This window comes from Podarcis gaigeae, assembly GCF_964106915.1.
Source record: "Podarcis gaigeae genome assembly, chromosome: 7".
Lineage (NCBI taxonomy): Eukaryota > Metazoa > Chordata > Lepidosauria > Squamata > Lacertidae > Podarcis > Podarcis gaigeae.
The window spans coordinates 52,260,124-52,283,154 of record NC_139683.1 but is presented as its reverse complement, the minus strand read 5'-3'; the positions used below and the strand labels follow the sequence as shown (position 1 = coordinate 52,283,154).

At 42.5% G+C, this 23,031-nt stretch overlaps 1 long non-coding RNA gene across 1 annotated transcript; it reads right to left on the bottom strand.

The window, feature by feature from the left end:
- Positions 1-92: 92 nt before the first annotated feature.
- Positions 93-1,725, bottom strand: LOC310849370. The gene is made up of 2 exons (XR_014566900.1): positions 1,630-1,725; positions 93-495 (listed from the first exon to the last, which is right to left on the bottom strand). It is a non-coding gene; the product is annotated as an uncharacterized lncRNA (long non-coding RNA).
- Positions 1,726-23,031: the final 21,306 nt, after the last annotated feature.

Sequence of the window (23,031 nt, the reverse complement as noted above, 5' to 3'; positions counted from 1 at the left end):
TGACTTGGAAAAAAACAACTTCAACAGAAGAAATATTTCCTCCACTTCCCCTCCTCTGCATTCAGAATAACTTGAGACGGTAGCAAAAGACAGACTTTGCTGTGTTTGTTTTTAATGCGATTTCCAGAACTGAGGTCATTTTTCAGACAGGCCATTGAATAATGTTTTATTTTGTTGGTTTCCTTTTGTTTCCTGGAAGAAACAGGAGTGGAAACAAAACCCAGGGAATTAGCAAAATTAATATTTACGGGTTTACCTTCCAAAGCAGGGGACTTAGAGCACAACTGTTGTTCATTTGTCTACTGCTTTGTATTACATGTCCTGAAAATGTTCAAATACCAGGATTTTCTTGTCTATGCTGTAAGGTTTCCTTAAACCCCATACTGCTGCTGATTTTGGCTTTCTGTTTGCAGAAGGATTCACTCGGGCTTAAGGAGAGGAAAAAGCGTGGATTCTTTCTGATAACTGACTTCGACATCATTTTGTGTCTGAAAGCTGGAAATAAAAAGAAAAGTTGAGTTACCATTCTACGGAACATTTATTATTTTACAGTACACTCAATGTATTATTAGAGGTCCTTTTCAGATGCACTAATCATGCCAGCTCAACACATAATAGGCAAGATGTCCTGAAGGTGGTGAGTGTCGCCACCCATGCCCCTTTTTACTATAAAAAGAAACCTATGTGTTGTCCATTTACAGCCAACAAAGGTCACCTCCAGACCACCAGTGTTTTGTGGAATGGATTCAAGCACATACCAGAAATTTAGGGTTGTGCAAGTAAAGATTAAATGGCTCTTGTGCAAGAAATCCCCTTTAGAAAAGAAACAGATTTATTACAGTAAATGTTAAATAGGAAGATGTATTAACACCCCAGAAGGAAATCGGGATGAATTCTCATTGTTGTATAACCAACCCACTAATGAATCAGAATAGATGCTCCATAAAGCCCAGGTATTATCTGACCTTCATATAATGTAATTTTGGCAACTCCTGCATCCAAGCCAGTGCCAAATGTTTTATTCTGCTTTCCTTTGGACCACATCAGGGAGGCCACATCAGTTGTCTGGGCAGCCCAGGATCTCAATATGCACTGTCCAGGTTTGCGCACCAGGGAGGTCACTTTGGTGCTGCTCATGCAGCTGTTTGACTTCACCCTTAGAGGCACACTCCATTGTCTTTCAAGACTGATAGGTGCCCGCAAAAAATGTAAGCTCTGCGCAAACAAATCAGGATGCATGCTGAATAACTAGAATGTCTAGATGAGCTATTAGAACACTGAGCACTTCTGCAGTAGAAATATGTACATTTTAATATGGTGATTGCATAGTGGCCAGGACAGATAACCATATTCTCAGAACAATTTTGGAACTGTTTCATCATTTTTAAAACAAAAATGTAATATATATATATATATATATATATATATATATATATATATATATATATATATCTATCTGTTGCAAGGCTACCATTTCTCATCAGCACATTATATGATGTTCTTTTATCTCCACCGCTCCTATCCACACTCTTGGTGGTCTTAGGAAGAATCACAGAATTGCAGAATTATAGAATTGTACAGTTGGAAGGGACCCCAAGCGTCATCTAGTTCAAAAGTTAAGAAACTCACCACAGAGCAGCTGGTTTCAGTGGAATACGCCCCATTAGATATGTAAAAATGCCCGTCTTTAGATGCCCAAGTCAGAAGCTTGTTTCTGTCTACCCACGGAGGTACAAAGTGTGGTTGTTCTGATCTATACCATCACAAAAGCAGGGATAGGGGGAAATGAGAAAGGAAGCAGAATACAGCCACTTTCAGACTGGCAACTCCTACTGCCAACCAGCCATCAATTTCCCACTGTCAGCTACATTCAGAATTATAACTGGCTTTCCACACTTTTGAGGGGCGAGGTATACTAGTGTATGTAACTTTATTTGATCCACTAGTAGAGATGACATAGTCAAAGGATGGGAAATCTGAAATTGTGAGCCAGCCATTTTTAATCAATTCTTTGATTTAAAGTACTTTTTATATCAGCACTCTTTCATAATTACTTTCATAACTTTTTTTAAAAAAGAGAGAGAGGCTAAAAAGTGTTGAAATACTAATTAAAAGACTAGCAAGAAAAGGAAAAGGGAAATGAATATAGTATTAAAATGGTGCCTTCTGGAAAGGCAGCATGTCTAAATACCCCCACCCTTTAAAAACAATGTACTGGCACAGCAACCCAAATCTCCCTTATACCAGGCTGGGAGAGGACTGGATTGGGCAGAGGTTCCTCTTCTCAGCCAGCAAATGTGGAAGGGCCAGTGGGAAGCTCTGAAACAGAGTGTTTTGAGGATAGGGCAGAGGCTGAGCTGCCGTGGCATCTGCATAGGGTCCCAATTGGGCTTAATCATCTTGCCCCCACTCCCAGATTTAATCGCGGCTGCTACCACCGGCAGGGCTAAAAATGAAACAGTGGCTCTGCTGTTCATCAAATGTCACCAGTGGGAAGTGTGAGTTACGGTTGCACCCCAATAGGCTTAAGAAAAAGTGAAATGATGTTTTAGTGCGAAAGATCAATTAAAAATAAACAAGGCACCTGTGGGAAAGAGGTGTGCCAAACTTGATGCATAGCAAAAGGTTTCCCCATCTTACACGCCACTGTTTGCATCGGAACTACACTTCTTTAAAAAGAGGGAAGAGTGTATCATTGATTTGATGGTGCACTTAGGGATATTGTGCTAGTGTTATTTTTGTTGCCAAAACAAACAATTTTTAGTTAGATTTTTATGCCATCTGACAACGAAAAGAGATGGGAAAACACAGTGGGGCAATGACCTAATGATGATGATGTCACAAAGTTCTCTTATAAGAATGTGAGTCTTCCAAAATAAACATTTGGTGTGGGAGAACTTAAAAGACTGGAAGCAGAGAGAAGATTGATCCATTTGATGCACCTCAATAATATATACCGTATTTTTCGCCCCATAAGACGCACTTTTTCCCCTCCAAAAATGAAGGGGAAATCTGGGTGCGTCCTATGGGGCGAATGCAGGCTTTTGCTGAAGCTTGGAGAGTGAGAGGGGTGGGTGCGCACCGACCCCTCTCGCTCTCCAGGCTTCAGGAAGACATCCGCCTGGGACAGCCTGGGCAGCCCTGCAGGAGGTCAGGCAGGGATGTCTAGGCTGCGGATAGCAGCCTGCTTCCTGGAGCGTTGGGCGCCCTGAAAGCAGAGCGCCCGGCGCTTCGGGAGCGCATCTGCAGCCCGGGCAGCCCTGCAGGAGGTCTGGCAGGGATGTCTAGGCTGCGGATATCAGCCTGCTTCCCAGAGCGTCGGGCGCCCTGAAAGCAGAGCGCCCGGCGCTTCGGGAGCACATCCGCAGCCCGGGCAGCCCTGCAGGAGGTCCAGCAGGGCTGTCTAGGCTGCGGATAGCAGCCTGCTTCCCGGAGCGTCGGGCGCCCTGAAAGCAGAGCGCCCAGCGCTTCGGGAGCGCATCGCAGCCCGGCAGCCCTGCAGGAGGTCCGGCAGGGATGTCTAGGCTGCGGATAGCAGCCTGCTTCCCGGAGCGTCGGGCGCCCTGAAAGCAGAGCGCCCCGCGCTTCGGGAGCACATCCGCAGCCTGGGCAGCCATGCAGGAGGTCCGGCAGGGCTGTCTAGGCTGCGCATAGCAGCCTGCTTCCTGGAGCGTCGGGCGCCCTGAAGCAGAGCGCCCCGCGCGCCGGACAGACATCCGCAGCGTGGGGAGTCCTGCAGGGGTTCCCCGCAGGGCTCCCCATGCTGCGGATAGCAGCCTGCCTCCCGGCGGGTGGGGCACCCTGAAGCAGAGCGCCCCGCGCGCCGGACAGACATCCGCAGCGTGGGGAGCCCTGCAGGGGTTCCCCGTAGGGCTCCCCACCTGCAGATAGCAGCCTGCCTCCCGGCGGGTGGGGCGCCCTGAAGCAGAGCGCCCCGCGCGCCGGACAGACATCCGCAGTGTGGGGAGCCCTGCAGGGGTTCCCCGCAGGGCTCCCCACGCTGCGGATAGCAGCCTGCCGCCTGAGGCAGACATCGGCCAGCCCCACAAGCTCAGGGAGGTGCAGCGCCCTTCCTAGACCTGGTTTGGTTTCCCCGACCTGCTTTTGGGGGGGAAATAAAGGGAAAAAAAATTTCCTTTATTTCCCCCCCAAAAAAACTAGGTGCGTCCTATGGGAAGGAGCGTCCTATGGGACAAAAAATACGGTATATATATATATATATATATATATATATATATATATATGTCTTGTAAAGTTGCATACCAGGAAACTCTCCAATTTTTATTTTTATTTTGAGTTCCATAAGTGCAGGCATATATGCCAGAAAAAAGCTCTGCTTTTAAGGCAGTTTCTGATATACTCCTAACATTTCTGAATATAGCAATATGGATAAACTACATTACTTATATGTGGGTAGATTTTTATATATTTATCTTGCAAAAGAGTGCACTTCTTTTTTAAAAAAGAGCAGCTTGTGGAATGTGTAATTATAAGCATTGATTTTGCTTATAGATTTACCTCACATTTTCCTCTTTCGAATGAATTGCTGAGATCATTTCAGATGTTTAAGATGATCCCATTAATTGAGAATAAATATTTGCACTCTCCGAAACATCTTCATGTTTGTGAAACAGAATCATGTGTGCACACAGCTGTTGGGCAATTGTATTCCAGGATATTGGCGCCAGCAATTCATCACATTCCTCTTCATTCATCTTCTCATTGGCTTCCTAATCAACCTCTAAATAGCCATGTAATTTGAGATGGAGCAAAAATGCTCTGTTGGCTTCCCTTTTACCTTTCTGCCCTCCCTCTCTGTTTTTCCTGGCAGTGCATAATTGTTGTCACTGTTGAAAACTGCTAGCCTGTTTCCACATAGGAAGATGGTGATCCTCACATTATGTAGGAACATAGTAATGTGCCTTCTTATACTGAGCTAGAGTTGGCGTTATGCACACTGGGGGTTGCTGACCTGGTGTTCCAAAGGGAGGGGGCCCAGACTCTGGATTTTCTTTCTTTCTTTCTTTTTTCTCCCAAAAAATAAGTCTCTAGTCCTCCTAGGAAAAAATAGAGTTCTGAAGCTCCCAGCTCTGAGGCAACCCACTCCCCTCAGTGCAATGAAGTTGTGTTGTCCCAGTGGTACATTGGGAAGGGGGGGAAGGGGTGCCACAGCTGCTGTTAGGTCCCCTCCTTTTAACTTGTCTTATGAATGCACTTCTAGCAAACCCCCACTCCTAAAAAATTGTGTGAATTCTTCCATGCCTCCCCCAAATAGGTCAATGGTTTTCATTCCTTCCCATGTTCACCATGAATTTTAAAATTGTGTGGGAGTTGAATTAGCACTCCTTGTCGTGTAGCAAGTGTTGGCAAACTGAGTTGTACAGATATGATTCTAGAGACCTAATACACACAAATGATTCTTGCACAGCTCTTTCAAAAACATATACCCGGTAATTGGTTGAAGGGGGATTTTAAAAATACAAGTCATTCTGGAGTTTGCTGAAGTTCACTGAAATTAATACTTCTCCATTTAAAGTGCCATTCAAGACACACATCAGCCCTGTGGAAATACATGGGACTTACTTCGGAGTAGACACATATGATTACATTGCAAGCTAGGCTTCCATAAATTTCAATGGGAAGAAAAAACATGACTCACTTCCACTGGATTTGGAGCATCATCAACATAATAAATAGAACACTATTGTCACACAGCCTATATATTGAAACCAATATTAACTCCCAAATAACTCTCCAAGAAAGCGTGTCTTCGCTGCCAAATAGTTTACATAAATTCTGAAAAGGTAATTGTCTTCAGGACGATTTCTTCCACCCATGAATTCATGTGAACTCCAACAGGACAAAATAGTTCCTTTTAACTCAACTTGCCTTTTTTGCTTTCTGGGGAAAAGGGTATTTTAATTATAGTTAAACATGGAATGAGCTGCAATGTACAAAGGGAATAAACCTCTGAGCAATATATTGTTATAGATCTACATAGGAATGTTGGATCAATGACAGCTCACTGTGATTTCCCATTATCTTAGTCTATTACAGCACTCTGAAAGATGGTTAACACTTCGTGAATCTTGGCCAATTATTCTTTTCATTTCATCAGGATTTCATTTTCCCTCACCACCCGGCTCCACTCATAGCAGGGTTGTATCTGAATGGCACAAATGATTGAATAAACTTTAATTAGATGCCTCTGAGCAGGAAAGGTTCTATCACTCTACCTTCTTTCATTCAACACAGTGCTGAGTAGCTGATGAGACTTTTGTGTGCTTGGGTGAAAACTGAGTAGGAGAAAGGTGGTGATTTCTAATATTTAAAAAATGTTGATAAAATCATTTGGTTTCCTTTCCACCCAGCATTATTCACATTATACCCCCTTCAGCATCAAACGGAGCATAGATCATTAGAATCTGCTGGCCATTTTAAAATATATTGGAAACAACGAGGATCTGCTGGTAGGGCATTCATATTTTAACAACGCAGTCCTATTCGTGTTTACCCAGAAATAAGTGTCACTGAGTTCATTGGGGTTTCTGTTGACAAAAGGGTACATAAGACTAGATAAACCAGTGGCGTAGCGTGGGGGTGCAGGGGGGGCCAGTCACACCGGGCGCAACATCTAGGGGTTAGGGTTAGGGGGCACAAATCCACGGGTTAGGGGGCACAAATTACTTGCCTTGCCCCGGGTGCTGACAACCCACGCTACGCCACTGAGATAAACACACTTATCTGGAAGGAAGTCTACACTGGACTCAATGGGACTTACTCACATGTAGGCACATGAAGGAGTGTGCTATTGATGAGTTAAAACATTTAGGGCAACTTGTATTTTTGTTTCAGGAAAATAAACAAGGGACTAATGTCAAGAAGACATATAGAAAAGTGTATCTACTGTCTGTAAGGTAGGTAAAGGACCCCTGGATGATTAAGTCCAGCCAAAGGTGACTATGGGGTTGCGGCGCTCATCTTGCATTCAGACCGAGTGAGCTGGGGTTTGTCCACAGACAGCTTTCCAGGTCATGTGGCCAGCATGACGAAACTGCTTCTGGCACAACAGAACACTGTGAGGGAAACCAGAGCGCAAGGAAATGCCAATTACCTTCCCACTACAGCGGTACCTATTTATCTACTTGCACTGGTATGCTTTCAAACTGTTAGGTTGGCAGGAGCAGGAACAGAGCAACGGGAGCTCACCCCATCATGGGGATTCAAACCACCAACTTTAGACCACAGCAGCACCCATGTCCCCTACGGTCTGTAGAATGCATTAGCAGTACGATAACGGATGCACAGGTGAACAACCTGCCCAGATCATAAGAGCTGTAAGTATTACCAGCAATATTAATTAAATTTCTGCCCTATTCTTCTTCTCAAAGGAGCCCAGGGTAACATACAACCAAACTGTAAAACAATATGATTAAAATAAAATAAAATATAAAATATTTCAAAACAATAATAGTATATGTGTGTGTGTGTGTGTGTGTGTGTGTGTGCACGCGCACAGCATGCACACATTATTATCTCTATCACTGATGCAATATTTATGTTTCCAGGGATAAAAATTGTGAAGGCTACTTAGTAAACAGGGCTAATCTTTGACAGACTGTCTCAGAGGGTGATACAAATACTTTTATTTCTGTAATCTCCCATCCAAATGCTCATAGTCATAATGTCACACTTTGAGCAAACAGCAGTAGGAAGCAGTAAGTACATGCAAGGTTTTAAATATTTGAAGGTGGTGGCCTGGAGCTTGAAAGCATTAAAAAGAAAGAAAAAGATTGCTTTCTAAGCACTTGTAACAAAGTTACATGACAACTATTATTCAGAAACTAACAGTGAATCAAACCAAAAAGCCCTGATCAGGAGATGCCACCATGTGTGACAATCTTCCTGAAAATGGGTTGACGTGGTAAGCTTTTAAAGTGCTAATTACCTTTTGGTGCAGAGAGTGACTAGAATTAATCCACCTGCTTTCTCCAAAACAAGTGGTGGCACTGTCAGAGTTGTCAGTAACAAGTATTTCTTTAGCAGTGAGTGTAGCATCACAGTCCAAAAGAATATACCACAAGTATGTTCCTGGACACAACCATTCCCCCACCATCTACTCCAAAGGGATTAACCATCTTTGGTGGGTCCTACAATTAGTTGAGATGCCTCGCTTACAGTTCCATCAATGGCTGTAGTGTAGTTTGTTGTAAAACCCTATGAAGCAAGCTTGTTCTCTGTCATGACACCCTGGATGTGCGACTCCATCCCGCTGGAGATATAGTTGCCTTCCCATATTAGCAACCTCCAGATATTTTCATAACATATAACCTACAGCCCATGGGTCTGATTAGAGACCTGCTAGCCCTCCACATTCAACCCGTGACGCTGTTTGGGTCAAACCATTGCACCCTGCCTTATACCTTAAGTATTTACCTTTGGGACAGGTAAAGATGTAGCTGAGCTAAAGGAAATTTGGAGTCCAATCAGCTCTGTGGCTCTGCAAGCCCCAACAACCAGCTGTCAATCATGGCCCAAGAGGGATGGGGAGATAAGAACTTAACCAGATCCCCATGCCTGAATTTAGACTTACTTTTTGTCCAGACCTACGGAATCAGCTGATTTAAAGGCTGGTGCCTTTGCTTCTGCGCTACCATGGTGCTGTATTTATTGTTTTAAGGTCTTGATGATGCTTATAATTTTTATAATTTTATGCTAATTGTTAATTGTTTAAGGAAGAGCATTGCATTTGATAAAATGTTGCATGCCACCTTGAGAACCTGTGGCATGAAGGGTGGATTATAAATAAATTAATATGTACTAATAACAATAATAATAATGATAATATTGTGAGTACTAAGGGGGCAGGGGGGATGTAAATTCACACCTTTATTAACAGCTGAAATAATAACAAAGTAACAATATACCTGAATTTAGTATTAACTGAAAATAAATCAACTGGCCAGTCAATTCTCTATTTTCTGTCCCGTTTGAAGGATGGGAGGAAAGTGGAAAGTCTAATTTGCTTATTTCATTGCTGCCTTGCCAAGGGCAATAGTAATTACACTAAATAAAATTAAATCAATACATTTACTTCCTAGGCAGGTATCATGCCATGAGGCCCAAGCGGAAAAGATAAAGAGAAACTGAAATAATTAAAACTTGAGAAAATAACTATGCTAATTAGAATGCTCATTAGTCTTCATAATGGGCAACAGCACACAGGAGGTAAAAAAGTCACTTGGTGTTTCTGCGAGTACAACATCAGAAACATCCTTTTAAATAACTGAATCAATCACAAACAAAAAGTGACTAACAGGGCACACTTATTTGTTTCTACTCAAAAGTAAGCTTCATTGAGTTCAATGAGACTTCCTTCTGGGGTAAGTATATATAGGATAACAGCCAAAATAACATTTCCCTTTGCCTTTGCCTGGGCAGCGCATATCTTCCATCTTCCATCAAAACAGATAAATACGCTGCATGTTCAAATGAAGGTATTTTCCTCACTCCATGATGGTGCTAAATTGAATGAGACATTAATTGCATTCAACATTCCACCAGCTCATTATTTAATTTCTCACCTGCTTACTGATTTTTAAGTTATGATCTGTGTGCTTTCCCCTCTGGCAAGTTTATTCTTCACTTTTCAATTTACTCCCCTCATCTGCACGTCTGCACGTTATTTGACTGTCTCTTAAAAGAGGTGGTATGCTTTGCATACTATTGTGGCAGTGAAAATTGATTCACTTCCATATTATGTTTCACATGTTTCAGATCTTTGCATACTCAATGTGATAACAGTTTGCTGCTGGCTGCCGTTGTTTAAGAGACAGAAAAGTGATGGGTAATCAAGATGAACAATGCATGTCTGTCCCTGGGAATTTTGCAGGCCTACTGCTAGAATTTTGTGAGAAATTTCTTATTATTCCTGCTCCTCTGAAAGTAAGTATCTGACAGTGGTGTGTAGTCAGTGGACTAGGGGGACTAGGCTAGGCCTCTAATTGTTTTCCAGGTGCCTCCTTCCCAAAGCCTGGGAAGCTTCTGTCTGGCTTAGGCAGATTGCTCAGGTACATAACGTCAGGACATCGTGACGTCAGGACACCCACCCACTCCCATCCCCCTCACAAGCTGGTGCCTCTGGCCCTAACTGTTCCCCTATGAAAAAATTCACCGCATGCCCCTGGTACCTGAGACCACTGTTGTGGCAAAAGCAATAAGTCCTAGTCTACAACTCTGCCTTAGGGTGGTTCTCTCACTGCTGATAATGCAATGCAATGGCAGCATTGGGAAACCTTTAGTCTATGGGTCTGAAACAGAGACAAGGTCAGGACCTTGGACAGCTCTGAACATGCTGATCCAGAGCCCAGAGGCAAAGTGCCAGAAACACAACTATGAATCCTGCAGAAAGACCAGTTACCCAGCACTGGCCTGGAGCAACTGCCCAGTTTTTATGTCTGACCCTAAGAGTTAATATGGAAAATAGTCAATCTCCCACCAGCCATTTGGTAGAGAAAAAACATCTGCAGCTATTGCAGAGTTAGGTAATTGTTGGAACAGTTGTCCGTTCCTGATGTATCATTTTACCTTGCTGTGTGAATTATTTTAACATTTTTTTTATTATGCTATGCTTTATATTACTTATTTATGATTAGGTAAACAGCAGTATAGAAATCCCTAAGTAATTAACATTAAAATTAAAGCCTTTCTGCCTCTCGTCCCCGAGTGCTACATCCTGCTATGAGTCCTGCATCTGGGTTATGGGGAACCACTAGCAGGGACTTCAGTGAAGATCTCAGTGATGGAACAGGAATTTATGGAACTGGGATGTTCCCAAGATATCATCAACCCAATTCATTAAGTGCTCTCTAAATTAATACAAGAAACCTATTCTGGTAGCATATGAGCAGTTTGTGTAAGCTGGAGTTATCCACTAGTGACCACCTGGTTTTTTTTCTGGATGAAATGGTCAGAAATGGAGAGATCATGATCTAGAATTAGAGGTATTTGGAACACTGGAATATTTATAAGCTTCGAAGTAATCAATGAGAGTATATCATCCACAGTATGAACACCAACCTTTCTTTCTAGCATTTAACAGTTATGTAGCAGGCATGCTTGACAAGTGAGATGTACATAGTTTGGGATCCATTCTATTTTTGTTATTGTAAGCTGTTTTAAACAGCTTTTTTAATGTTATACCCTGGGACCTTAGGGAGAAGGGTGGGAAATTATTAATTATTACTATCATCATCATCATTTATATAATAAAAGTAACAATTAGTAATTTAATAATTCACATTTTTCATATATATAATTAATATTTAATAATTAATAATACTTTTGAACTGGTTCAGCTTTACTCAGCACTGCACTTCATTATGGGCGTGGGGGGGGGAGCTTCATCTGTTGAACCTCTGTCCATTATGCTATCATGAAAGTCACTCAATGGTGGCAAGGAAGGAAACTGCCAGCTGTGTAAGTCTCTGTTTAAGCAGCATTATATTGCTTGTAGAGAAGCATATGTTCATCACAGTCCAAAGCTTTCCGTTAGTGCTGTCCCAATGTCAGTAGTTTGGCTGTTACCCAGAATCAACACATGGCGTTATCTGGAATCAGCATGTCTAATATAGCATTTCCATAAGCTGAATTCTTTAGGCTTTGAGTTAGGAAGATATCACACAAATCTCCTCCAGCTTTTCCACATCTGGTGCAAACTGTGTTTATTTATTTATTTTTGTGGGGAAAGCATGTAAACTTGTGAAGGCCTTGACTAACGTAAATTTTGAATTCCCCAGCCTTGGCTACTAGGCCTTGTACGTCCCACTGATGTTGCCAGAAGACAGGTACATGGTGCAAAGATATGCCACAGCCTACAACTGACATGAACATGCTGTTAACAAGTGCTGAGAGTCAAGCTGTTAGCCGAGGGAAAATAGAATTCACTTGCTTTCTGGCTTATTCTGAGGTTATATCCTCTAAATCCTGCTCTTCCTCTTCAGTCTAAAAACTGTGTGCAAAAGAATTATATGGAAACAATTAAAACTATCACAAGATTCAAGGCCTTAATTGAAATATTTTTTTTCTGGACTATGTACCCTAGGGGTAGATAACACAGTCCCCTCCAGATGTTCGACTCTAGATCCCATCATCCCTGACCATTGGTCACACTAGCTGGGGTTGATGGGAATGCAGGAAAAGTGTTTTGTTTTGTTTTAATTATAGCCATTCTAAAATTCCCTCCTATAGTGAATGGGGAGGAAACTGAGTTTTGTTTTTAACGGTTCTAATTTGATCCCAAATAATGAATCAAATTAGAGGAACATTAGAGGTTGAAGTGATGGGTTTGGTCTAGCTCTTGACCCTGCAGGTGGAGTATACGCCTTGAGGGAATTGCCGAAAGAGACTGTGGATGGCAAATATACAGTCCACTGGAACCCAAATGATTGAATCTTTATGTATCTGAATTTATTGAAGAGTTCTTGACATGCCAACCTCATCAGTCACATGAGCCTATGCCTCCAAGCTGGGGATGCAATTACAGTATAGACAAAGGTCTACTGCTTCAACAAGAACTAGGCCTCTGAATGCTCATCCCCCCCCCCCATGCACAGAGTTTTTGCTGAACAAAATGTATCCGTGAAACGCAGTGACAGAGCAGTGAAGCTAACATATGAGTCCTGTTAGTTTCACACCTTTTAGTTTAATAGATTTTGTTTGGAACGCATTTTTATTTTGTTCACATTTGTCTTTAGGCTGGCTCAGAGATCAAAAGAAGTAATATTTAAGAAGGTGTTGTGGAAATATTTCTATTTCACTACTGCTGAGAAGAAAATGAATCTCTAGGCTGGGTTTTTCCTGCTTTCTTTCTGGTTAGAAAGTTCTTCATCAAAATGAAACAATCTGTTTTTCTTCTATTTTCTTTTATTAATTTGCAGAGGACTGACATATGCCAGCAAATAAACTAGGGCGAAAGCTCCACTGAACTAAGTGGTACTTACGTTTGAGTAATCATTGTGAGGCTGCAATACTGCATCGCAACCTTGCATAGAAATAGGCCAGCTATAGTTCTCCAGATGAAAAGACAAGCAACATCTCATAGCCAAACCACTTCACATTACTCCAGCTCTTTAGAAGAATTTCCTATTAAGCTAGTTCTACAGAGAGATGGGGAATTGAAGGCAGAAAGTGCACTATCAGAAGGAATGGAAGAGATTTGGGGCTAGAGACAGGAAAATTTGTCATTTCTGGTTTCTCTTCTTTCCAATATTCAGTTCTCCACATGAAAATTCATCAGCATTTTTGTGCAAATTTCTTCTGATATTGCAATTTCTCCCAATGTACACATTTTTGTGAAGCAGTCTTTCCTAATATAATGCAATTCTGTATGTTATTTTCGCTAATATTTGCATTTTTGTGAACACTTTATTCCAGCATATGCATTTATGTGCACATTACTTGGCTGGAGAGCTGACGTCAAAGGGCGGCTGTGTTTTGATTCAGAAAGTGTAAATTGAGTAGACTCACCTTCAAATGAGAACAGAATTTAATTTCTCCCCCATCCCTTGTTGAAAGATGGAAAGTTAACCAAGGACAGTGATATGTGAGGAGGAATGATAGCCCAAACTGAACATTGCTAAACACGTTTTAAAGCCTAATAAAATAAAATGTTGTATACTTTAAAAAAGCTTATATAAATCATATTTGAAATTGCATCACGTCTTAAATATCCTCCTCCTGATCATCATCACTGTGAAAGGAGACAAAACATTCTTTTTGTTTGTTAAATAGGAGATCTGCTGTAGCAGAAGCTTCACAGTAGCTTAGATGGCATATGCACTTATTGGCCCAATCACACACATGAAGGGAGCATTCACAAGCTCAACAATTGCTCCTGCTCTGTACTGCATTTAAAACATATGCTTGTCAGTCTTCAGACTATAGATGAACCTTACATACTGCCTGATACCCAAATGATAATTTACACCCATTGTTTAATTTGCTCTGATGAATGGGGAAAGCAAACATGATAATTATCATTATCACCATTATCACCTATCATCATCTAGGTGGCCTTTCAGCAAACTTTACAGAACTGTTCCCTGCTGAACAATTCTCCCATTGTTTTTTTCTCAGCAGCCTTTATTCTCTCATAATCATAGTACACCCACTGAAACCTATAGTGGTGTCCATTGCAAAATTATTCACCTGCTGTTGTGTGAGCAGGGCGGTCCCTCCCCCTACCTGGCTGATCCCTGGCAACGCCTCCCCAGGCGGGACTGGGCGATTGGCTGAGGTAGGCGGAGACCCTCAGGTATCCAGCCTGGGGAGGGCAAAGCCAGCCCGTACTACCGGGAGCTGCATTGGGATCCAGGGGGCTATGCGCAACCATGCAAAAGGCGCCCCCCCATTTGATGTGGGGAGCGGTCATTGCAAAATTAGTGACTTGCCTCAATATCAGTCTGTCTAGAATTCACCAAATGTCAAAACTATGAACAGTCAACAAAGGGTAAGGAAAACAATGCATTCATTGGTCCATGTCTATGCTGTGTATCTCTGCATGTTGGGAAGGCATCTGAATTACAGCAGGGCTTCCAAGCCCCTAAAAAATCCCACCTTTCTTGCAGATTTGGTTATTGTAGGATGGAAGAACCATTCATTCCTTAACAAGAAAGGTGTATGCTCACCATCATGTTTGGGCCAAGTAGATTTCCTCCTTTTCGTTGAAACCCCAATTTGAATCTTCCTCTCCAATATCGATCCTATCTCCCTGCCACTGCTGGATTCTAAAATGACCCAGCCTAACTGATGTCAGAATTCTGATGTTGGTGGTACCTAAAAGGGTGTGTGCCAGAGAACCAGGAAGTGGTTTGGATCTGAGGGATTCAAACCCATCCTGGTTCCCAATGTCATATGACTTGTTTCTACTGGGAGAGAAAAAGTAAAAACAAACAAAAAAACTTTTAAAAAACATTTGAAAGATGGAATGAAGGAACTAAGTGTGGGAATGTTAAGGATAGTAGGAAAGGGTATACTGAGTAAGTATTATCCTTCCTTCACTTACGCTAGTAACTGATGTAGCAGAGCAGATTCCGCTCAATATAGCTGGAAGCTAGTTTGAAGATTTGTTTGAATCTCTTAGTTAAGATTATTTCCTGGTGTCCCCTTTAATCCCTCTTAAAAGAATAAAGACACAGGAGTCTTTCTGAGTAAAGTAACAAAAAGTTTACTCACATTTCAGTTCATGATATGATCCCTGAAAGGCAGGCTTTACTTGGTAGTTACACAATAAACAGTGAGTTCATCAAAAATCACATTAATAAAACAAAATGGCTGCAGGAGAGCAGCATGGCTCAAAAAGATAGAACAAGCAAGACAAGAGGAGAACAACAACTGAGAAAATGGCTGCGTGACTCGCCTCTTTTGTGGCATGAGCCAGAGCCAGGGAAATAAGGAATGTTGCATTTGACGGTACCAATGGATTATATCCCATACAAAGAATATTCCCCAGCCTTCACATTTGCCCTGCCAGCTTGAGCCTGGCAGGGTGTTTGGCAATGCAGCTGTAGCAACTTTAGATTTGGTCCCTCCTTCACTTCAGGATTTAAACCCTAGCAAGTCAAGGTTCATGAAAGAAAGAGGTATGCAGTTATACCTCCGGTTACAGATGCTCCAGGTTGCATTTTTTTGGGCTACGGACTGCCAAAACCCGGAAGTACCAGAATGGGTTACTTCCGGGTTTTTGGCGGTTGCACATGTGCAGAAGCGCCAAATCGCAACATGCGCATGTGCAGACACGGGTTGCGAACGCTGCAGGTTGAGAACGTGCATCCCGCACAGATCACGTTCGCAACCCAAGTGTCCACTGTATTGGATTGAAATGTAAAAACAGAAGGGAGAGGGGAACAATACTATAGACAACGAGGCTTGCAAAAACCTACTCTTAAGCCAGCAGTGAAAAGATACAAATATCAAATTGTCACTTTGGTATTTCTGAAATGTAAAGTTAAAACAAAAGTCTTCCTGCATTGGCCACATCTGTATCCCCATCTCTTCTCATGGGAATTCAAGTGCATGTTTGAAGGAAGGAATGAGGGTGCTCTTATGCTCCTCCATTATTTTGCCGTAACTGTGCTTCTATTGAGTTCATAGAAAGACATGTCAAAATACAATTTAAAAATTGGAAAGATGGAATATGGTTTCTCAACCAAAAGCAGTTGTTTAAATGCCAGACTTTGCATAACTCTGTAGAAGGATATTTAATACTGGATATTCTCCAGAATGGGGGACACGGGTGGCGCTGTGGGTAAAAGCCTCAGCGCCTAGGGCTTGCCGATCGAAAGGTCAGCGGTTCGAATCCCCGCAGCGGGGTGCGCTCCCGTTGCTCGGTCCCAGCGCCTGCCAACCTAGCAGTTCGAAAGCACCTCCGGGTGCAAGTAGATAAATAGGGACCGCTTACTGGCGGGAAGGTAAACGGCGTTTCCGTGTGCAGCTCTGGCTCGCCAGAGCAGCGATGTCACACTGGCCACGTGACCCGGAAGTGTCTTCGGACAGCGCTGGCCCCTGGCCTCTTGAGTGAGATGGGCGCACAACCCCAGAGTCTGGCAAGACTGGCCCGTACGGGCAGGGGTACCTTTACCTTTACCTATTCTCCAGAATCCTTTTCCACACCACTTTGGCACCAGGCATTAAGGGGGAAAGAATAAAGTTTCATTTGCCTTTCACAGCAATGTATAACGTAAGAAATTATTATTAAGTATTTGCAAACTGGGTGGGCATTTTTCAATATCCCATTTACAGACAGACCACTCTTATGGTTTAGGGCCCATACTGTAACTGGGTTCAGAGATCTGGAAGAAAAGCAGCCCTTGTGCCTGAGCTGGGAATTATGGCTTTAAAAGGAAGTCCAACTTGGGGCCAAATAAATAAGCACACCCAAACCTTGCAAGACAGTCCCAGATTCTGCCCAATTCCTAGCTGCCTATGTTGAAATCCTTACCTTTTCTAATCTCCATCAGTCCATTTGAACCTAAGAATTTGCACACAAGCTGAATACACACCATACATTTAAGGCACGCTTAGAATCCTGGGATCTGTAGTTCACAGAGCTACGATTCCTAGCACCCTTAACAAACTACAATTCCTGGGATCCTATTTTTAAATGCAGGGGGTGTCTGCAGCCAGGATGTCAAATAATAAGAAAGTCTTCCAGATCCTTTCAAATAAATGCTCTCTCATTTGCTTAGCAAAAATGGGATCCAGATTTTACAGGGTGCTGATGAGAACTGGGATGTTTCCGAGCTATTCCTCACCCCCCGCCCATGCTATGAAAAGAAACTAGTAACAACCGGCGTACTCAAGCTAAGCATACCCAAATGGACTGTAATCTGAAGGTTCACATTTCTAATGCTTCCAAAGCCTCTAAGTCTGGATCTGCACACTGACAGAGCAGAGATGATTAGGGGGAAACGTGCCTTGTTGAGATTGGTCAATGTGTTTCTAGCCGATATAACCTCTATTTCAACAGAGTGCCTCCTTATAATAAAATGATTTGAGGGAAGACGCGTAGATCATAATTGTTTTGCACCCAGTATTACAAGTTTAATTGCTACATCTAAGTGCTCTGTATGTCTTGCACCTGCTCTTGAGAACATTTCTTGCTGGCACAGGCTATTATTACTTTCCCCCCAGTGAGGTTAAAATATTAAACCTGACCTTTCGCTGCCCACCAATTAGGAACCACCCACATCAATTTCTTAATATGCAGCTACTAGTTGCACTAACCTTTACGTTAGCCTTGGCAGTTTATTCATAAGCTGCAGGAGTTGGTGAAAAAGCTTCTGATTTACTCAGATGCATGTGGATGACATGTATAGTTTGTAAAGGCAATTCTCAGTAATAAAGGCATTTCCGCCCCCCCCCCCCCAAGCAGGTTGAACAAATTGTCTGTGATTGTATGCTATGTGAACATCTTGTGATCTGTTCAAATAGCTGCGTAAACAGCAATCCGATAAATTAATGAAAAATGTTTTATTTTGAAAGGGGATTTTTTTTTAATATTGCGTGGCACACAAAGTTAACCTTCCTTCGAAATACAGTCATGTGACCTGGCTTTCCCACCCTCTCCTCCCACTCCTGGCTCCTTGTGCTCTCTAGGAAACCTCTGCTACAGAAAGCGGGACTCTCAGGAAAATATTGGATTGGGCACCAGGGTTTGGGGGGGGATTGCCAACAGGAGGGGGGAATCAGTAGAATTGGGGGGGTTGCCCCTGCCCCTGGATGGGGAACAAAATGGGAGTGGGTTTTGTAAGCCAGGTCTATAGTCCCTCACCCCCCTAAAAGGTAAAGGTAAAGGTACCCCTGCCCGTACGGGCCAGTCGTGTCCGACCCTAGGGTTGTGCGCCCATCTCACTTAAGAGGCCGGGGGCCAGCACTGTCCGAAGACACTTCCGGGTCATGTGGCCAGCGTGACGAAGCTGCTCTGGTGAGCCGGCACCAGCGCAGCACACGGAAACGCCATTTACCTTCCCGCTATAAAGCGGTACCTATTTATCTACTTGCACTTAGGGGTGTTTTTGAACTGCTAGGTGGGCAGGAGCTGGGACCAAAGGATGGGAGCTCACCCCGCCGCGGGGATTCGAACCACTGACCATGCGATCGGCAAGCCCTAGGCACTTAGGTTTTACTCAGAGCGCCACCCGCGTCCCTCATGTGATATTGGCTTTCTCCTCTTAAATTTTAAAGCTGAATTCCATTACTTGGCATTGCCTGTGCTAGATTTTGACACTATATTCTGCCTCCCTTTGGCCTTTTGACATGAGGAATAATACTGGATTTCTCCTATATTGCTATGACTTCCTGCAGGTGACCTACTTATCAAGCATTTATCCCAATTTGTTTGCAGAAAGCTTAAATGGAGGTTAAATGATATCTGGACTTCACAGAGCATTTGGTTCGATTAGTTGGTGAGGTGGTTATACATAAATGAATACTGTATTCTTCCTGATTTGCTTGTGGGGTGTATATACAACTTCCTGTTAATCATTGCTTCAGTCCAAAACTTGCAATGCATTTCCCCATCAATTTCCTAACCACAAAACCTCAAAAAGTTAATGAAATGGCAGAGCATTTCTGATGGGGATAATGTGATGTGAAAGAATGCTTTCCTCTCTAATCATTCCTCCCTATGTACCCTATGCACATGCCTGATGGATTTCTCTATTCATGAGAGTGGAGGAGAAAAATTTCTTTATTTGCATTTCAGTGGAAGGCTCTGCAGATGTAGAAGCTGTGCAGTGGGTCCACTACAGCCCTTAGTACTAAAAAGAAAAGGGGGAAAAAAAGCTGTCATGAAATTGGGACTCCCTAGTAGGAAAGCAGTTTGTGCTGGTTTTTGAGCAATATCCAAGCTTTTAAAAGTGTGGTCTTTGGCTTATACCGACGTGTTGCACATATTTTTGGAAGCTTACTCCATGGATACCAGCTGTTTCTCAGATTAGCAACTGATATGAACACCCAGTCACTCCTTTTTTTGTTCCTCACTGACTCAGTTTCAAGAGATTCTCATGCTAGACTGGCACCAGTACAAAAAATGAAATGAGTCCTTGGCTGCAAACTCATATCTGCTATTTTTGTGGCTTTATTATAATTAAACCTACCAAGCTCCTGCTTTTTATAGTTGATATGTAAGGAAGGACCACAGATCTGCCAAAAGTAAAATAGGCTGCACTGAACTTTTCATCATACAAGCATTTGTGTAGCAGAAAAGAAAAGCAACTCTAAGCATCATCTTCCATTTGAATGTAACTAGGGTCCACCTCAACCTGGAGACTATTTTAAATATTTATTTGGATGAAGCCTGCTGCAGATTTGCATGATGGAAATGTCTTTTCTGTGAGTTGTCAAATTTTATTCAGTCATTTGTGCTTCATGTTGATGGTCTTAGAATTTTTTTCCTGTATGCCAACTGTACTAGGATCCCACTAATCATGAAATCTATAAGCTATTGAAGAGTGTAAGAGTCCTTTCAGGAGCTAATATTTATTCACCAGTGGCATGAGTTTTCAACAGTGGTGCAAAGTAATGTGCTATAAAAGCTTCTGGAAGACTTTAAAAATTATCTATCTATCTATCTATCTATCTATCTATCTATCTAGAAGGGGCAGAAATGGAGGCAGTGAGAGATTTTACTTTCTTGGGCTCCATGATCACTGCAGATGGTGACAGCAGCCACAAAATTAAAAGATACCTGCTTCTTGGGAGAAAAGCAATGACAAACCTAGACAACATCTTAAAAAGCAGAGACATCACCTTGCCAACAAGGGTCCATATAGTTAAAGCTATGGTTTTCCCAGTAGTGATGTATGGAAGTGAGAGCTGGACCATAAAGAAGGTTGATCGCTGAAGAATTGATGCTTTTGAATTATGGTGCTGGAGGAGACTCTTGAGAGTCCCATGGACTGCAAGAAGATCAAACCTATCCATTCTGAAGGAAATCAGCCCTGAGTGCTCACTGGAAGGACAGATTCTGAAGCTGAGACTCCAATACTTTGACCACCTCGTGAGAAGAGAAGACTCCCTGGAAAAGACCCTGATGTTGGGAAAGATGGAGGGCATAAGGAGAAGGGGATGACAGAGGACAATATGGTTGGATAGCGTTCTTGAAGCTACCAGCATGAGTTTGACCAAAGTGCGGGAGGCAGTGGAAGACAGAAGTGCCTGGCATGCTCTGGTCAATGGGGTCACGAAGAGTCGGACACGACTAAATGACTAAACAACAACAACAATCTATCATCTATCTATCTATCTATCTATCTATCTATCTATCTATCTATCTATCATCTATCTATCTATCATCTATCTATCTATCTATCTATCTATCTATCTATCTATCTATCTATATCTAGCTAGCTAGCTAGCTAGCTATCATCTAGCTATCATCTATCTATCATCTATCATCTATCTATCTATCATCTATCAATATATTTTAAGTATATATGTAAAAATGAAAAGTGTGACTGCTCAATGTTGGCTTACATTCACTAGCCTAGGCGTGGCCAAACTTGGCCCGCCAGCTGTTTTGGGACTACAACTCCCATCATCCCTAGCTAACAGGACCAGTGGTCAGGGATTATGGGAATTGTAGTCCCAAAACAGCTGGAGGGCCGAGTTTGGCCATGCCTGCACTAGCCATATTGAGTCTGCCACCATGTTGCCATTATTTTTATTCCATTTATATTCCATATTATATATTCCACAAGCTCACAGTGACCAACATGGTTTTGTTGCTCTCCATTTTATGCTCACAGTAGCTCTGTAACCCCGTATGGGTTAGACTAAGAGACAGTGACTAGCCCAAGGTCAACCAGTGAAATGTCTGAATGGGGTTTGAGTCCTGGTCTCCCAGGTCCTAGTGCAACATGTTGACCACTACATCATACTTGCTGTATTTATTATTTTCTACCCCATAAGTATCCACTTATATCGGCATATAGGGTGGTATATAAATAATAATAATAATAATAATAATGATGATGATGCATGAGAATGATTGTCACTGTGGGTTATGGAATTTCATATTAAGCAAGTGAAATCAAATGTCATTTTTCATGGAAGATAGTGCAACAAACACAAGCTGTCCTCTGCCTATAGTGATAAAGTAAGCTGGTTTTTAAGTCAGTACCACATCATGAGAAATACTTAAAATGATCACAACATAGCACAATTTGCTGACACCTTCCCAAGGTTCCTCGATAAATCACTCCTAGAAATGTACAAAGCTAATGCGGCAGTCTGAGAGTAAAAGTGGCGGCTACCCATCATCTATGTAATAGCATGCTATGTTATAAAGAGGGGGAGCATCCTCTCTGTGTTTAAAATCATTATATTATGTAGGGGGGGGGGACACATGCTATTACCCAAGTTGAAGATTTCACACTGATCCTCAGTTATTTTCCCAGGCTGCTGTAACTCATTTATTTCTTTGCGACCTGATTAAATATAAGGGTCCACAACACATGTTGCTTTTAAAAGGCAGAAGTGCACTTTACTGAATTGCATCCTTCTCTTAAGAGATGTGGAAAAAAATGTACAGCTGGAAGGATAATACATCACCTAATGCTTGAAATTCCAGCACCACTTTTGCCAGAGGGCCCTTCACAGGTTGTTCTCTGCAAGGAAGTTTATACTGAACGTGGTTTTATTTCCATGCATTTGCCCTCTGCACCACTGTGAAATTTTCTAACCAGGTGGTTAGAAGCACAGTATGGAAAGATGCAGATGGGTAGTGATTAGAATATCAGGATTTTAGGGAGAATACAATGGCACGCAATGAGAGAGAATACAATGAGAGCCAGTGCGGTGTAGTGGTGAAGAGCGGTGGACTCGTAATCTGGGGAACTGGGTTCGCGTCTCCGCTCCTCCACATGCAGCTGCTGGGTGATCTTGGGCCAGTCACACTTCTCTGAAGTCTCTCAGCCCCACTCACCTCACAGAGTGTTTGTTGTGGGGGAGGAAGGGAAAGGAGAATGTTAGCTGCTTTGAGACTCCTTCGGGTAGTGATAAAGCGGGATATCAAATCCAAACTCTTCTTCTTCTTCATTTCATCCATGGATGCTTAGTTCAGCTTTCAGCAGTAACCATCAGAGCAAACACTGGGGACAAAGATGCTTTTCCCCACACCCCATACAATTTTTTCTTGCACGATTTTTAAATAAACAAATAAAAGGGTGGGGTGGGGAGATGGAGGCAATTCAGAATCCCTGGATCACCTCATAATGGAATCTGCAGGACTGCTGATTCTGAAGTGGGCCACTGATCTGTTCCAGGTCATAATCCACCCAGATTGGATAAGGTGAGTCTGCTTTGGAATCCAACTAAGGCAGATTCTTCTTCCATCCCTAAGTCCTCTTCTGTGGGTGGGTGGGGAGTAATGTGAAGGTTTCAGAACAGCCAACTTCCTTTTGAGTAAAAGTTGCTTCACTGTAGGACATTAGCAGCCTGTTTACTTTGAAACCAAACCAACTGAGTCAT